We start from the raw sequence: 16,101 nt of genomic DNA, 5'->3' as shown, positions 1-16,101 counted from the left end.
TCCTGTGCAGAAAGGCAGAGATTGTCAATGCATCCTTCTCAGATCATAATGCAATAAAAAGTGCATGTAATAAAAGACTATGGAAAAATAGACCAAAAATTAATAGAAAACTAAATAGTATAATCTTAAAGAATGAGTGCGTTGAACCACAAATCATAGAAAAAAATCAATAACTTCCTTCAAGTGAATGACAATAATGAAACAACCTACCACATCTTATGGGATACTGCAAAAGCACTTATTAGGGTAAGCTTTATATCTTTGAATTCTTACATGAATAAAAAAGAAAAACAGATCAATGAATTGGGCATGCAGCTGAAAAAGCTCAAAAAAAAATTTAAAAATGCCAAGTAAATATCAAATTAGAAATACTGAAAACCAAAGGAAAGATTAATAAAATTGAAATTGAGAAAACTATTTCACTAATAAATAAAACCAAGTTTTGGTTTCATGAAAAAACATTAAAATTGATAAACGTTTGGTCAATTTGATATAAAAAAGAAGAAAAACAAATTATCAATATCAAAAATGAAAAGGTGAACTAATCTACAATGAGGAGGAAATTAAAATAATAATTAGAAATTATTTTGCCCAATTTTATGCCCATAAATTCAACAATCTAAATGAGCTGAATGAATGTTTTAAAAAACTAGAATAACAGAAGAGGAAGTTGAATAATTCACTAACCCCATCTCAGAAAAAGAAATTGAATAAGGCATCAATAAAACCCCTAAGAATAAAATTTCAGAACTGGATAGATTTACAAGTGAATGCAATCAAAAATTTAAAGAATAGTTAATTCCAATACTATATAGACTATTTGGGAATATTGGGAAAGAAGGAATCCTCCCAAATTCTTTTTGTGGTAAGAATACTGTTTTGATATCTAACCCAGGAAGAGCCAAAAGAGAGAAATAAAATTATAGACCAATTTCTCTAATGAATATAGGTGCAAAAGTTTTAAATAAGATTTTAGCAAAAAGAATACAGCAACTTATCACAATAATAGTATATTATGATCAGGTAGAATTTATACCAGAAATGCAGGGTTGGTTCAATATGAGGAAAACTATTAGCGTTATTGATCATATCAACAACAGCACTAACAGAAACCACACAATTATCTCAATAAATGCATAAAAAGCTTTTGATAATAAACAACACCCATTCCTATTGAAAACACCAGAGAGCATAGGAATAAGTGGAACTTTCCATAAAATAATTAGCAATATCTAACTAAAATTTTCAGCAAGCATTACATTCAATGGGGATAAGTTAGATGTATTTCCAACATGATCAGGGTTGAAACAAGGATGACCATTATTACCACTATTATTCAATATGGTACTGGAAATGTTACCTGTAACAATAAGAAAAGAATAAGAAATTGAAGGAATTAGGAATTAGAATAGGAAAGGAAGAAAATAAGTTTCACTTTTTGCAGGTGATATGATGACATACTTTGAGAATCACAGAAATTAAAGTAAAAAAAAAAAACTACTTGAAGTCTTAAAATCATTTGACAGAGTTGCAGGTTATAAAATAAACCCACACCAATCTTCTGCATTTCTATATATTACTAACAAAGCCCAACAGCAAGAGATAGAAAGAGAACTCCCATTTAAAGCTATAGTAGATTCTATAAAATATTAGGGAGTCTACCTGCCAAAACAAATCCAGAGATTATATGAACACAATTACAAAATACTTTTCACACAAATAAAGTCAGATCTAAGAAGGTGGAAAAACATCAGTTGCTCATGAGCAGGCTGAGCCACTATAATAAAAATGACAGTCCTACCCAAATTAATTTACATATTCAGTGCCATACCAAACAAATTATCAAATAATTATTTTCTAGAGCTAGAAAAATAATACCAAAATTCATCTGGAAAAATAAACTGTCCAGAATATCAAAGGAAATAATGAAAAGAAATGCCAGGAAAGGTGGCCTAGCTCTATCAGATTTCAAATTGTATTATAAATCAGCAATTTTCAGAACCACTTGGTACTGGCTAAGAAACATAGTGAAATATGTTATGTTACTATGTTAGTTAAACATGACCAGTGAAATATGTTAGGAACTCAAGACACATCAGTTAATAAATATAGCAATCTACTGTTTGGTAAACCCAAGGGTCCCAACTTCTGCTATAATAACTCAATGTTCAACAAAAATTGCTGGGAAAACTGAATAACAGTGTGGCAGAAACAAGGCATAAACCAATACCTGATACCATATACAAAAATAAAGTCCAAATGTGTACATGATCTAGGGATAACAACTGATAGTATAAACAAATTAGTGGAGCAATGAATAGTGTATTTTTCAGATTTATGGAAAAGTGAAGAATTTTTGACTAAAGAGAGAAAGCATTATGAAGTGCAAAATGGATAACTTTGATTACATTAAAATGAAAAGTTTTTACACAACCAAACCCAATGCAACCAAGACTAGGGGGAAAGTAGAAAAATGGAAAAGAATTTTTGTAACTAATGCCTGTGTTACAAAAGGTCTCTTTTCTAAAATATGTAAAGAACTGAGTCAAATATACAAGAATACAAATCATTTCTCAATTGGTAAATGATCAAAGAATATGAACAGGCAGTTTTCTGAGGAAGAAATTAAGCTTTCTACATTCATATTAAATATGCTCTAAATCACTATTGATTAGAGAAAATCAAATCAAAACAACTCCTCTGAGATACCACGTCACATCTATCAGATTGGCTAACATGAGAAAACAGGAGGATAATAAATGCTGGAGAAGATATGGGAGAGTTGGAACAGTAATTCATTGTTGGTGGAGCTATGAGCTGATCCAACCATTCTGGAGAGCAATTTGGGAACTATGCCCAAAAAACTACAAAGAAGTGCATACCCTTTGAACCAGCAATATAGCTTCTAGGATTGTATCCACAAGAGATCATAAAAACTGGAAATGTTTATAGCAACACTCTTTGTGGTAGCCAAAAACTGAAAATCAAGGGCATGTCCATCAATTCAGGAATTGCTGAATAAATTGTGGTATATGAATGTAATGGAATACTATTGTGCTATAAGAAATGATGAACAGGAATACTTCACAGAGGCCTAGAAAGACTTATATGCTGAGTGAAACAAGCAGAAATACAAGAACTTTGTACACAGCAAAAATCACATTGTGTGGGGAATTTTTCTGGTAGACTCAGTACTTCATTGCAGTGCAAGGACTTAAATAATTCCCACTGGTCTCTTAAGGAATATCCAGGGAAAGGCCACATACAGGGAAAGAACTATAGAATTCCATCACAGAATGAAGCAGATCATTTTCTTTTGTTTTAGATTTTGGATTGTTTTATTATTTTTCCCATTCATTTGAATTCTTCTATGCAACATGACTAAGGTGAAAATTTGTTTAATAGGAAAGTATGTGTAGAACCTATATAAAGCTGTATGCAGTCTCAGGGAGGGAGTGGGGAGGAAGGGGAAGAGAGCAAGGGAGGGGAAAAACCTAAAATATATGCAAGTGATTGTAGAACACTTAAAAGTAATAACATAATAAAAAAGAGAAAGAAGAAAAAAAGTAACAGTTGCTTTTATGAAAAAAAAAGCAAGAAAATTGATAAATCTTTGCTCAATTTGGTTAAAAAAAAGAAAATCAAATTATCAATATCAAAAATGAAAAAGATGAACTAATCTCCAATGAGGAGGAAATTAAATGATTGTAAATTACTTTGCCCAACCCTATGTCCATAAATTCAACAATCTAAATGAGATGGACGATTATTTTAAAAAATATGAATTGCCCAGATTAACAGAAGAGTAAATTGAATACTTAAATTACCCTGTCTCAGAACATGGAATTGAACAAGGCATCAATCAACTCCCTACGAAAATATCCCCAGGGTCAGAAGGATTTACAAATGAATTCTATCAAACATTTAAAGAATAGTTAATTCCAATACTATGTAGACTCTTTGGGAAAATTGGGGAAGAAGGAGTACTGTCAAATTCTTTTTATGTTACACATATGGTTTTGATACCATAATCAGGAAGAGAAAAAACAGAGAGAGAAAATTATAGACAAATTTCTGTAATGAATGCAAATGCAAAAATTATAAATAGGATATTAGCAAAAGGAATACAGTAACTTATTATGAGAACAATACATTATAAAAAGTTCCATATTCTCTCCCTTCCTCCCTCCTCAACCACTCTCATTGAGAAAACCAGCCATTAAATGCAGGTCATACATCTGTAGCCATGTAATACATGTCCACAATAGGTATATTGCAAAAGACTAACCACATTTCCCTCTGTGCTATCCTGCCCTATATTTATTCCATTCTCTTCCTTGACCTTTGCTCCTACAATAAAGTTTGCTTCTGATTATCCCTTTCCTCAATTTGTTATCTCTTCTATTATCTTCTCTTTCCTATCCCCTTCCACCCTGTGTTCCTGCAATGTTAAAATGGATTTCCATATATAGCTGAGTGTTTGTTATTCCCTTCTAAAGAAAAATCACATGAGAGAAAGGATCCCCTATTTCTTTTCATCTCTCCCATCTACCCCTCCTTTGTGAAAGCTGGTTTCTTTTTTAATGTGAGATGATTGGCTATGTTCTAGTTCTCCCTTTCTCTTGCTCCAAGCACATTGCACTCAACATTAAATCATATTTTTAAATATTCTTCCTCCATATTCACCTCACTCTGTGCTCTCTGTCTTTGTGTGTGTATACATATATGTATACATATATACATACATACACATATATACTCATGTACATATACACACCTACATATATATATATTTATATATAATATGTGTATATATGTATATATGTGTGCATATGTGTGTGTGTTTGTGTATTCCCTTTAACAACCCTAATGCTGGAAAAGGTCTCATGAATCAGAAATATCATCTTTCCATGAAGGAACATAAACAGTTCAACTTTAATGAGTTACTTAAGACTTCTCTTCCCTCTTTACCTTTTCATGTTTCTATTGATTCTTGTATTTGAAAGTCAGATTTTCTATTCAGACCTGGTCTTTTCCACTTTGAAGACCTCTATTTCATTGAAATTCCATTTTCCCCCGGAAGGATTATACTCAGTTTGTTGTGTCGGTGATTTTTGTTTTTAATCCTGTTTTCTTTGACCTCTGGAATATAATATTTCAAGCCCCTTAATACCTCAGTGTAAAAGCTGCTAAATTCTGTGTAATCCTAATTGCATTTCCACAGCACTTCAGTTGTTTCTTTCTCCCTGCTTATAATATTTTCTCCTTGACCTGGCAACTTTGGAATTTGGCAATGATATTACTAGGATTTTTCCTCTTGGGATCCCTTTCAAGAGGTGATCAGTGAAGTCTTTCCATTTCTACTTTACCCTCTGGTTCTAGAATATCAGTGCTGTTTTCTTTGATAATTTCTTGGAAGATAAAGGCTAGGTTCTTATTTTGATCATGGTTTTCAGGTGGATCAATAATTTTTAAATTATCTCTCCTGCATCTATTTTCTAGGTCAGTTTTTTTTCCAATGACATATTTCATATTTTCCTCTATTTTTTTCATTCCTTTGGTTTTGTTTTATAATTTCTCTATTTCTCATAAAGTCTTTGACCTCCATTTTTTCCATTCTAATTTTTAAAGAACTATTTTTTTCAGTGACCTTCTTGACATCCTTTTCCATTTGACCAGTTCTGCTTTGAAGACATTCTTCTCCTCGTTGGCTTTTTGGACCTCTTTTGTCTTTTGTATTAGTATATTTTTAAGGGTATTACTTTCTTCAGCATTTTTTGGGGTCTCCTTTACAATGCTGTTGACATGCTTTTCATGATTTTCTTGCATTGCTCTTATTTCTCTTCCCAATTTTTCCTCCACCTCTTTTACTTGATTTTCAAAATCCTTTTTGAGCTCTTCCATGGTTTTCTGATCACTGCATATTTTTGGGGAGACTTTGGATGTAGGAATGATCATCTTGCTCTCTTCTTCTGATTATATGCTTTGTTCTTCCTCATCTTTAATGATGGAAGAAAATACCTTTGTAGCAAGAAAATAACTTTCTATAGTATTACTTTTTCCCATTTTGGGACATTTTCCCTCTCTATTACTTTACTTTTAAGTTCTTTGTCAAGTGGAGGACATAGCACCTCAGGCTTCTGAGGCTTTGTGCAGCTGTTTTCTGGTATCTCTGGAGACTTGGAAGTTTTCAATTCCTTCAGATGATGTAGTCAAGGGCAAGGTGTTTGCTCTTCTCCTTCCCTGAGCTCTGGTGTGTGAGGAACCAAAAGCACTCTTTTCTGGCTTGTAACTGTGAATAGGACTCCCTCTCCACAGCCACCACCAGCTCCACCATGCTAGTGCTCCTCCAACCTTCAGGACTGAGTCCTAGATCAGTGGCTCAATTCCCCCAGCATCTGTGGACTGAGAGCTCCTGAAGTGTACCCAGGTACCAAAGAATTTGCCACCACCCTGGGACTGGGCCTGTGACCTGACTGGGGTCCACTCTCACCCAGGTAAAATTACTTTCTCAGTGACTTTTGAAGCTGTCTTAGGAATTCATGTGTTGAGAAGTCTGCAAATGGTGACCATGCTCTATCTCTAGTGGATTCTGTCACTCTAAAATTTGTTCAGATTCACTTTTTATAGGCATCTGAAGCAATTTGTAGTAGAGCTCAGGTTCGTCCCTGTTTTCACTCCACCATCATGGTTCGTCCCTGGAGAAGAATGCCTTATAAAGTAGGATTGACCAAATGTGAAAAGTAGGTCCAAAAGCTCACTGAAGAAAATAATTCATTCAAAATTACAATGGAGGAAATGGAAGCTAATGACCTTACGGGGAAATCAAGAAATTATAAAACATTACCAAAAGAATGAAAAAATGGAAGACAGTGTGAAATACCTCATCAGAAAAACCACTGACATGGAAAATAGATCCAGGAGAGACAATATGAAAATTATTGGACCACCTGAAAGTCATAAGCAAAAAAGAGCCTACATATCACCTTTCAAGGAGCTATGAAGGAAAACTGCACTGATACTCTGGAACAAGAGGGTTAAACAGAATCTGAAAGAATCTGTCAATCACCTTCTGAAAGACATCCCCAAAGGAAAAGTCTTAGGAACATTGTAGCCAAATTCCAATGTTCACATGTCAAGGAGAAAATATTACAAGCAGTCAGAAAGAAATAATTCAGGTAGTCTAGTAATACAATCAGGGTAACACAAGATTTTGCAGCTTCTACACTAAGGGACTGAAGGGCTTGGAATATAATATTCCAGAGGTCAAATGAGATAGAAGAAAAACCCAGGATCACCTAGCCAGGAAAACTGAGTATAACCCTTCAGGGAAAAAGTAGAAGTTCAGTGAAATGGGAGGCTTCCAAGTATTGCTGTTGGAAAGACCAGAGCTGAATGAAAAATTTGAGTTTCAGATACAAGAATGAAGAGAAGCGTGAACACAGAGAAACGAGTACATGAAAGAGAAATCATAAGGGACATATTAAAATTGAATTAATTAATTAATTACAACATGGAAAGGTGATATTTGTAACTCATGAGACCGAATAATATTGGGGTGGTTGGAATAAATATATGTTCATATACACATTCATACATACATATATTCATACATATACATGTGCATATACATATATATAGGCTGCCACTAACTGTTCTACGTACGGGATATACAAATACAAGTAGAAAGACAGAAAGTCCCTGACTTCAAGGAGTTTGCATTCAAATAGGAAAATATAATATCTAAAAGGAAGTGCAAAACTGGGGCTGGTAGGGGAGAACAGGGATAAGGAGGTGAGGGGAATAAGAAGCACAGTATGTAGATAAATGCACTCTTTAAAAGTGAGGTTCTTGGAGGAACATATCAATAAGAAGAAAAAAACAATAAATACAAAAGGTTCTTCTAGTATGAGAAGTCCAGGTGGTAAGGAAACTTTCAGAGTGCAAATATTTCTCTGGTAGAATAATAAAAGTTCTGAGAATCAGGAATTCAATCTGGAAAAGTAGAAGAGAGAATGGCCTGAGGAAACATTAGAGATCAACCAGAAAAGCCCAAAAGGTTATGTGGGGAAACACTGGAGTCAGTGATCCTTTGAATGGCTTTAGAAACCATATTTCCTCCTTTTCTCAGGTGGACTGTATAGTTGCAATGATGTAGCTCTATATCCAGAATTACTGGAGAGGCATCAAACACTTTTAGGATCTCACTGCCTGAAGTGTATGTGTGTTGGGCAGGGGGGAAGGCGGGGAAGGGAGTTGTGATTTCTTCCCATTGTACATCTTTCCATCTATCTAATGGGATGTCTAAGGATTTCTCTCCTTAGAAAAGCTGCAATATTTACATCCTAATCTCTCTATACATTTACTCAATATCAACATCCCAGGCTCTGCATACAAAGTCTTTTCAATGGGACCCTCACTGCAATTCAATTATGTTGGAAATTACACAGAGCAAATCTCGTTAATTCCACTCTAGTTGCTGCCTGTGTGAAAATCAAGCTCATTTACGTTCTACATTTTACTGCAAGAATGCAAAATGACTTAATTAAGTAATTTAATAGGCTCTGTTCTTTCCCTAATATGTAGGGGGTATCTCTATTTCTATTCTTTTGCCCTGAGTAAATAGCATCTCAAAGAGTCCTTTATTCTAACTGTGAAATTGCTTCCAATTTTGAACAACATAGATTTTTCAAATTATTCACTTAAAATATTTAGACAGTTGTTTGTGACCACTTCATGCAAAACACATGTTGATGAACACATCACATAATGCCAATTACTTTGTCACTAACATCCACCAAATAAACTATAATATTCAAAGGTAATGGAATTAGATAATCATCTTTAGCACACTCATAAGACTAATGACAGAGAGCTGACAAGGATCATAAAGGACTTGAAAAAGCATTATTTCAAATCTGGCAACCTGAGTTGCTACTCACTACCTATGTGACCTTGGGCATGCCATTGAAAGTATCTCAAACTTTGTTTGCTTAATTGTAGAATGAGAAATTTTAACTAGATGTACCATTTTAAATATAAAAAAAATCCATGATCCTGTTAACTTGAGATGATTTTCTGTTTGTACTGGCTATGGCTAAGGTAAATGTATATATACATACATACGTATATGTATATATGTGTATGTGCAGATATATGCATTTATGTGTGTGTATATGTGTGTGTATAGAGAGAGATATAGATATAGATATGTATATATTTGGTAAAGAAGACCAGGTATTCATTGATATATCTTGTATACAATACATTACCAAATTTCTCTGTCTCTTTCAAAACCTTCAAAAAAGTTTTTAAAAAGCAAAGAAATTTCACTGATCAGTAGGATCATGCACTCAACTAATTCACATCTTAATTATATCAATATGAGAAATAAGCTATCTCATTCAACCCGGAACAAGAATTTAGGGACATACATTTATTATGAATTTGCCTTGAACATGATACACTCATTACAAATCAAATATTTATTTGATTGGTGAATAATACTTCTGAAAGTTATTGCTTAGGAGGAACAGATAGCAGAAGGCCCCATAATTTTCCTTTGTATTACTTATTTTAAGTCTCAAATGAATACAATTATCTCCAAACACTCATTTCCTATGTAATTCAATTGATTATACTGAAATTCTAGAAGTTACTCTTTGTTTTGTCTTCTGAAGTTCTGTAAACACCTTGTAATCTTCTCTGATCCTTCTCTGATCCTCTAATCTCTATGTCCTTTCTTGCCTGTGTTCTTTACATTGTATATCAATATAATCACATATTTTAGATTTCTTAGATGCTAGACTATAATTATTTAGGAAATTAGAAAACTAAGTTTGCTGGTAGAAAAGATGACCATCGTAAACTGCCAGGCCTAGAGGCCTGAGGGCTACCCGCGTATTACCTTACCTATAGCAGGTCTTCAGCTGGCCAAACCGGATAAACGTATGAGAGAAGAGACTTTCCAGAGTCGAACAAGGGTTAGGCTTTATTCAGGGTCCTGGTTACATGTGCAGGGGGAACTCTTCCTTAGGAGAGAGAGAGAAATCTCCCAAGGAGGCAAAGATCTTACAGTAAGAGAATGAAAGCAGAAGTGGAAGTGGGGAGAGAGGGGGGAGGGAAGAGCGAAGAGAGGAAAAGGGGCCTTCTGTCCTGTAAGGGCCCCTCAGCGCTAAGAGCGCCTTCGGGCTTTCCTGACCCTACTTAAGCTCTCCTGCCACATAGTTTGCACCTGAATACCGTGCCTGTTAGATAACAATAGGTGTGCCCAGATCCAGGCCAGTCTTGAGTGCGGGGATGCTCTCTCCCATCACGTTCTCACGGGAAGAGGCGGAAATGCACGAGATATGCCAGTCTCACACCTCAATTCCCTGCTGTTCCCTGGGGGGCCTTCATGAGGGCCTCTAAGCTCTAAGGTTTAGAAGTTCTCACCTTTACCCGCCCGAGACTGTCCACATGGAATTGAGTTTACACCCCCAACAGTAAACAAACTTAATTAGAATATGCATCTATTATCTCCGTTGTCCATACCTATTTTTGTGATCTTCATCTATTTTTATTGTCTTTTTATCTATCTTTTTCAACTAGTTGCACCATGACTTGTTCTATTGTCCCTATACGTTTCTCCTTAACATATTCTAAGTATATTTTATTGTCTTTTCTCCAAAATCTTCTCTTCTGAATTTCCAATTTTTATTAAGAATGTTACCATGTGGTCTGCCTGGATCACATGGAAGCCTGTAGTGAGAGGAATGTGCTGAATAGGTGGAACAGGAAAGGTAGAACAGGAACAGGCAGAGCTAGAGCAGAGCTATCAGGAAATTATTGAAAAAGCAGTCAGACCTGAAGAATGCAGGCAAGACTGCAGCTGTCTTTGAGTGTGAAAAGGGAATTTTGTTTAAGTGAAGCCTCCTTGTGATTTGTTTAAGAGAATCCTGCCTGTGATTTAATCAAGGGACCTAGTGTGTAGGAAGTGAAGCAGAGGGATGGCTTGGGTATGGTGTTGTTCTTTGCATCCCTATTGTGTATATATTTTTGCTACTATGCTGGATTTGGCTTTCTGGTGTCTGAATAAATGTTTTGGTTCTGTCTTCCAGTATGGAGAATGTGTTATATTTCATGATTCAGAATTGCACCATGATACTCGTGGCCAGTGTAGGAGCTCTGAAAATCACATTGGCACTACACCGCAGTCTAGTCATTTGTTCTTTTAAATTCTGTGTCAGCTTCATTTTCTCACTCTCAATCATGCCACATATTGAAACAGCTGCCAAATAATGTCATTTTAATCTACATAACTTCTCTCAGAAAATGTCCGTTATTTTCTCCACCCAAGTAGTTACCTTTTAACATACACATAGTCTCTTACTTAAGTAATGCAATGCATTTCTAACAAACCTCACACTTATCCCTACTCAACTACATCTGCCACTCAGCTGCCAATATTTTATTTCTAAAATATAGGCCCATTAACCTCCTCAAATTTGCAGTTTCTAGTGCTTCCCATTTACCTTCTGAACAAAATAGAAACTTTTTTTTGAATTTAAGTACATGTTTACCTGGCCTCTTTCTATCTTCTCAAATATCTTATAATCTTCCTTCCACACTTTCCATCATCCAGCTAAAGAGACATACTTTATCACAGCATTTCATCTCCTGTCTCTTTGCATTGAATATATCTCATGAAAAGAATGTTCTATCCCTTCAGTTCTGCTGCTTGCTTTACTCTGTTTCAATAATGTCTCCTTTCAGATCTCACATCTAAGAGAGGTCTTCCCCCATCCCCTCACCACTACTAACTTCTAGTGATTTTCTTTCTAACCTTGACTTGCATATTCTCTGAATTTGTCTTGGATCTTGCTATTTATTTACATATTCTCTCCTCTATTAGAATACACTCTTCTTGTGGGCTGAGATTGGTTTTATTTTCTTTATATATCTAGATTTTAACACTTTACCTGGTAAGTAGCAGGTAAGATCAATGAATGCTGTTTGGTTATTAACTAACTGATTCCTATTTTGACCAATATTTACTTTTAATTTTGGATTCCCTTTTTGAGTTTATCTTACCCCAAGTGGTACTTTTGACATCAAGACTCATGAACCCTTTTCAGAGGAGCCAACATGGCAGAGTGAGAGTAACTATTCACCTAAGCTCTAAGAAAAACTCCTTCAGTTGCCTCTAAAAGGAGAATCTGAATGGATTTTGGAGGGGCAGAATCTAATAGGAGAGAGACTGTGGCAGATTCACATCCCAGGAAAGAATGGAAGGTGGACAGGAAGAACCTGTTGTGCAGTGCTGGAGGAGTACACAACTCACAGAACACAGGCCGTACCAGGGCAGTCCCCATGGCAGGGCTGAGCAGGAATCCCTGGGGCACCTGATGCAGTGACTGCACTGCAGACCTCGGGTATATCAGCCCAGGATGGGAGTCCAGTGAAACCAAGCAAATGAGAGCCCAGAGCCACAGGTAACTGCAGTGGCTGCTCCTGAGATTAAATCTCTGTAAGTCACCTACTTGAACTTCAGGGAGCAAAGATGGTGGAGTGGTCAATACTACTCTACTCTCCCTTTTTTGACCTTGAAAGAACCATAAAATATTTTCCCAGGAAAATCCTGGAAGACGGGGATCAGCCGAAGTGGCAAACAGTCTCTCAGCCCATGAAGCTAGGAAAATCACTAAGGAGGGTCCCTGTGACTGAAGGGGAAAAGTGCAGGACCAGAGCTGTGCCAGACAGCCCCACCTCAGAAAACCAGGAGGAGAATATGAGTCCCCCATGGATGGAGCCCACAATTGCCAACACCAAGATCCCAGGGCAGCCTCAGCAGACAAGAGGAATCGGTGAGACAATATCACAGACAGCATTACCAACCACTGAGCAGAGGAGACCTTCTGTGGCCAGATGACCCCTCCTCCACATTTAAGGTAGCTAACTCCAGGGTAATACCTGGGAAACCCAGAAAGATTTCACCTGGTCTCTGCTTTCCAACACCAGCCATCTCAGCACCAGGTAAGCTGCAGTATTTTAGCCTCCAGCTGAAAGAACCAGAGGCCACAACATATAAAGCCTTAAGTTCAAGACACAGGAACTGTGGGACAGAGCCTCTTGTACCCTAGAATCAGAGATCTACTTTAAAAGCCAGGAAAAGGGTGATCATCATGAGTAAGAAGCAAAGCAGAAAACAAAAGATGATAGAATCTTTCTATGGGGACGAGGAACAAAACAGGAATACCAGAGAGGTCAGCATTGAGACTACCCTCATCTGAAACTTCAGAAGGGAATATGAACTAGTCTCAAGCCCAAAGAGCATTCTTGGAAGAGCTGAAGAAAGATTTTAAAAACTAAATTAGAGAAATAGGTGAAAAACTGGCCAATGTTTAAAAAAAAGTGAAAAAAAAAGAGATTACAGAGAAATTTACAAGGAAAATTAGATGAATGGAAAAGGAAGTACAAAACATAACTGGAGAAAATAACTCTTTAAAAGGAACAATTGGACAGATGGAAAAAGAAATGCAAAAGCTAGTGGAAGAAATCATTTTGATAAAAATTAGAATCAGGGAAGTAGAAGTTAATGACTCTATGAGACATCACGGTTCAGTCGAACAGAATCTAAAGAATGAAAATATAAAAGACAATGTAAAATATCTAATGGGAGAATGAACTGACCTGGAAAACTGATCTGGGAGAGAAAATCTAAGAGTTATTGGTCTATCAGAAAGCCATAATATAAAAAAGAACCTGGAGACATATCTTCCAAGTAATCATCATGAAAAACTGCCCAGAAGTCCTAGCTCCAAACAGCAAAATAGTCATTAAAAGAATTTCACGGTTCACCTCCAGAAAAGGATCCCAAACTATAAACACCAAGGAATATTGTTGCCAAATTCCAAAACTATCAAGTGAAGGAGAAAATACTGCAGGGAGCCAGAAGGAAATAATTCAAATACAGAGGAGCTGCAGTCAGAATCACACAGAACATTACAGCTTCTATAATAAAAGATCAAAGGAACTAGAATATGATATTCCATAAGGCAAAGGACCAGGGACTACAACCAAGGATCAATTATCCAGCAAATTTGAGCATAATATTTCAGGCAAGCAGAGAGACATTCAGTGACATAAGTGATTTCCAGACCTTCCTGATGAAAAGACCAGAGCTCAATAGAAAATTCAAACTTCAAACACAAGTTTCAAGAGGGGCATAAACAGGGGAAAAAACTTGTTATTCAATATACGCAAACTGTTTCCATCCCTATAAAGGAAGATCATACTTGTTCTCGAGAATTGTATATTTAGCATGATATATTAAAGGCTTATACATAGATAGAGGGAGGGTGTATAAAGTAAATGATCAGATACTAAAATGGAATTTAGGGGTGTGGAGGGAATATAACACGAGATGTGAAAAGGAGGAGGTAGAAAATGGTACAATATATCACTGGAAGAGGCACAAACTCATATTACAATGGAGGAAAGGGAGGTAAGAATTGTTTGAGAATATTCTCATGATTTGGTACAAGGAGGGAAAAACAAACTCAGTTAAGTATAGATATCTAACTAGGTCTATAGGCAGTAGGAGTTGAAAGGGGAAAGAAAAGGGAGGAGGGCTGAAAGAAAGAATGGGATTCTGAGGGAGATGGTGGTCAAAAATTAAAACTATCATGGAAGGGAAGGGAGAAGGTAGAAATAAATCTCAAAATGGGGGAAAGAGGATGGAGGGAAAGACCCAGATAGTAATAATAACTGTGAATGTGAATGGGATGAACTCTCTCATGAAACAGAGATGAATAGCAGAATGGATTACAAACTGTAATCCAACAATGTTCTTTACAAGAAACACATTTGAAATGGGGAGGATACACAAAGGGTAAAGGCAAAAGGTTGGAGCAGAATATATTGGGCCTCCTCTGATGTAACAAAAGCAGGGGTAACAATTTTCATCTCAGACAAAGCAAAAGTAGAAATAGATCTAACCCAAAGAGATAAGGAAGGAAAATATATCTTGCTAAAAGACCTAGACAACAAGGCAATGTTATTACTACACATATATGCTCCAAGTGGTATAGCATCCTGATTCTTAGAGGAGAAGTTAAGGGCCTTAGAGGAAGAAATAGACAGCAAGACTATATTAGAGAGGGACCTCAACTTCCCCGTCTCTGAACTTGATAATCTAACCTCAACCCAAGCAAGAAAGAAGTTTAAGGAGGTGAATAAAACTCTGGATAATGTAGATATGATAGAAATGTGGAGAAAATTGAATGAGGATAGAAAGAAATATACCTTTTTTTCAGCAGCACATGGCACATAAAAACAATTGGCCATCTACTAGGGCATAAAAACCTCTCAATAAAGTGCAGCAAGGCAGAGACAGTGAATGAATCTTTCTCAGATTACAATGCAATAAAAATTATATGCAATAAAAGGCCAAGGAAAGATAGACCAAAAATTAATTGAAAATTCAATAATCTAATCAGAAGAATGAGTAGGTTCAACAGCAAATCATAGAAACAATCAAGAACTTCATTCAAGAGAATGACAATAATGAGACAACCTACCAAATCTTTTGTGATATTGGAAAAGCAGTTCTTAGGCAACTTTTATTTGTTTTAAATGTCTATATGAACAAAATAGAGAAAGAAGAGATCAATGAATTGGGCATGCAGATGAAAACGCTAAAAAAAGAACAAATTGAAAATCCTCAAGTAAATATCAAATTAAAAATACTGAAAACCAAAGAGATTAATAAAATGGAAATTATAAAAAAACTATTGAACTAATAAATAAAACTAAGAGTTGGTTTTAGGGGAAAAAAAGAAACTGATAAACATTTGGTCAATTTGATTTAAAAAAAAAAAAGGAAGAAGAAAGCCAAATTACCAATATCAAAAATGAAAAGGGTGAATTCAGCTCCAATGAGTAGGAAATTAAAAGAATAATTAGAAATTCCTTTGCCCAACTTTATGCCCAGAAATTTGACAATCCAAATGAGATTAATGGTGATTTTAAAAAATACATAAGTTGCCCAGACTAACAGAAGAGGAAGTTGAATATTTAAATTATCTCATAGCAGAAAAAGAAATTGAACAAGCCATCAAT

Source organism: Notamacropus eugenii, chromosome 4 (genome assembly GCF_028372415.1).
Source record: "Notamacropus eugenii isolate mMacEug1 chromosome 4, mMacEug1.pri_v2, whole genome shotgun sequence".
NCBI lineage: Eukaryota > Metazoa > Chordata > Mammalia > Diprotodontia > Macropodidae > Notamacropus > Notamacropus eugenii.
The sequence above is the reverse complement of the archived record's forward strand: the minus strand, read 5'-3'. Positions refer to the sequence as shown.